This window comes from Lactuca saligna, chromosome 4, assembly GCF_052625555.1.
Source record: "Lactuca saligna cultivar CGN05327 chromosome 4, ASM5262555v1, whole genome shotgun sequence".
NCBI classification, from domain to species: domain Eukaryota; kingdom Viridiplantae; phylum Streptophyta; class Magnoliopsida; order Asterales; family Asteraceae; genus Lactuca; species Lactuca saligna.
The window spans coordinates 270931122-270934578 of NC_136420.1; positions in this window are offsets into that span (position 1 = coordinate 270931122).

Consider the following 3457-nt stretch of genomic DNA (forward strand, 5'->3'; position numbering starts at 1 on the left):
CTGACTCTCATCGCAGGGACTCTCAAGCCCATGCACTACCTTCACTACTCAAGATCGCTACCCGGGGCCAGACCTCCCAATGTAATCACACTGCAACATACGCAATACATGTCCTCGAACCGATCCAACAATACTCGCAGAGTCTTCAGCATGACTGCACCGCCTCCCCAGGCCCTCAGCCAATCTGGACCACTCTCAGAACCTTCAGCCAATCTGACTGGACTGTCCTCCAAGCCTTCGGCCTGACTGGTACGCCTACCGGCCTTCAGTCTATCCGGGCCGCTCAACAAGCATTCATCATTCCTAGCTATCTCTTTGGGAAATCTTCCCATGCATATCGTTCTAGCCCTCTAGGGGTTCCGAACTCTATCTCTATCTTACATGCTCGATCCCGGCCTGCTCCCAGGCCTTCCACAATCAAATGCCCTAGGTCTATATTCCGCCCCGCATGCCTGTTACTCACTCATACGAGCCTGCTCTCGGCTGAAAGAAATACCGCTGAATTCCCAAAGCAGCTAAGCAACCTCTCAAGCCTAACGACCATCCGGAGAATTTCCAATTCTCCCCCACTTAAGACACTAACAATTAATCACCGATCACCATCACCGATCTCCCAAAGCAACCTTGCAGAAGACCAACACTTACACGCAAAATGTTTCTCCCCGGCGCTAACAACTTCCATAAAAATCATGTTTCCACACTGAGCAACCCGCTCGAAAGGAACCCAATCTTCAAATATCCACCCCTCAGACTGCAGAGGCTACCTGACATTCAAACCAACGCCGCATCCGCCACTAATCCTCACAGAGATAATCCACAATAGCTCGAAGTACTGATCCATAACCATATCGATCCTTCAGGGAACAAAGGATACCAAAACAAAATCTCGAACACAACTCGTCAAACCCTCAAGGAACAATGGATACAACACGAAAACCCGAAATGCAATTCCATAACCATCAAACGAGACTAGCAGATAACGCTACTCCATAATAATCATAAATAATCAAAACAACAGAAAGAAACATACCCGCAGCAGCAAGCTGAAAAGCACGACCCTAAGCCCTTGGGGGCTCCGCTCCACCCTGACCTCCACCTGTGATCCTCAACGTAGCCGGTGCTGGAGCCTGCACCGGTCCTGCAGCAAGCCGTGGACAGTTGACCCTCAAATGTCCAACCTGATGACAATGATAGCATATCCTCAAATCTCGAACCGGCACTGACTGCCGACAATCCCTCGCATAGTGTCCCTCCTTTCCGCACATGCGGCATGCTCCACCGGACCGACAAACTCCGGCATGACCCCTTCCACAATTTCCGCAGACGTGGCTACCCTGATCTCCCATCCTGGAATCAACGGTCTTAGACCGTTTCGTCGCCGGCTGCGACTGAACTGGAGCTTGCCTCAGCTCACGCATCTGCAACTCAATCTCTAACTCACGCCGCCTGGCGGCCTCCTGCAACTCCAGCAAGGTCTCGCACCTTTGCGCAGACACAAACTGCCTGATGTCTCTTTTTACCATACTCAGATATCGGGACATCTGAGCCTGCTCCGAAGCGAACTCAGGGCAAAACATCGCCCTCTCAGTAAACATCTTGGTGATTTCCGTCACCAACTCCGAATCCTGTTTCAGCTCCAAGAACTCCTGAGCCAACCTCTCCCTCTCGACCTGCGGAACATAACGAGTGATGAACATCTCTCTGAACTGATCCCATGAAATCACAGCCCTCTGCGCATCCGAGTACGACCCCGTGGTCAATCTCCACCAATCCTTTGCCCCGAGCCTTAACAGGTTCAGAGCGCACCTCACCCTCTGATCAGCAGGGCATGAACATGTGAAGAAACATCCCTCCACATCTGATAACCATCTCATAGCAATGATCGGATCCTGAACTCCATCAAAAGTGGGAGGCTTCGTATTATCGAAGTCCCGATACTGAAAACCTCTACTAGCTCCTCTCCTTGCCACTGCTACAGTTGCTGTAGCCGCCGCGGCAGCCGTCTCCGTGAGAGCCGCATAGCGCTCATCAAAATACTCCACCATGGCGGTCTTGATCGACCCAAACAACTCCGGCAGCTCATCCCGAAACAATGCAGCAACCTCATCATGCAGGATCTCACGAATCCTCGCATCCAACTCGTGCGTACTCATCTGACTGACAACCTCGGGCTATACAGACCCACCCGGAACTCCCTCTCCTGCTCCTGATCCTGTCCCGGATCCACTCCTAGCATGCCCTAAAATCTCCATACTGAAAATAAAACACCAAAATCTCAGACATTTCCCACTATCCCGGGAACCAGCTCTCATCCCAACCTTAGAGGTCATGGTTTCCCAGATACGCGTATAGGTCCGTGCTTTCAGTAGTACGGGCCCATACTACCTTCCACACCTACCCATATTTGTATGAAGTACTTCCACAACACCCTAGCGACATACATAACAACGCTCTATCCTCACAACTAGAGGAACACTAGAAATCTCTCACAAGAAAATCCTAGGCTAGCAAGCATCATAAATCAGGCAACACATCGAGAAATCCTGAAGATCGCTAGCCTAACTCTAGCATGTTGTTCTATCAAAGCTCAATAAAACAAGTATCATGTATGGTATTTTGGGGTTACTTACTGGCTCCGGCTGATCGTACCTCCGCGTCCTCCTTTACTTATTTTGAAAACCATTTTAAATTCTCTTTTGAAAACCCTCCTCGATTTGAGAATGGAGTCACACAAGTGTTCCTCCAATTCACTCAAACCAAGGCTCTGGTACCAACTTGTAACGACCAAAAAATACAACCAATTTAAATTTTTCAAAAACAACCCGATTTCATTAAATTGTTTACAAAAAGGTTTTCAATACAAATCGTTTAGAGTATTCCCAAAATCACATTGCTTCAAAATCATGAGGAGCGGTACGATCACGCCTTCGCCTTGCTACAGTGTCCTAAAGAACCTGAAAAACATTAAACCACAACTGTAAGCCTGAAAGCTTAGTGAGATACCCCCAAAACACCAACCACATATACGCCCTTCCAGGCTACGCCCTTCCGGTCCAAAACATATTGCCTTCCGGCCCATAACATATAAAACATACATAACATAACAGAACATAGAACAGCCATGCATATCGGGTCTACTGTGTGACTGGTCCACCGTTTCGGGCCTTCAGTCCACCGGATCCATCCTCCAGGTCTAGTCATGTCCATCGAGTCTACAGTGTGGTTGGTCCGCCCGCACTGGGCCTTCAATTCACCTGGTCCACTCTCTGAGTCTACAGTATGACTGGTCCGCCCGCATCGGGCCTTCAGTCGGCCTGGTCCACTCTTCGAGCCTCGGCACGTCTGGTCCTCCCGCGTGGGGCCTACAGCATATCCGGACCGCTCGCTGGGCCTTCGGAACAACCGGTCCGCCCTGAGTATCTTGGCCTATAGCACAAAGCAGGACCGCCTCAACCCA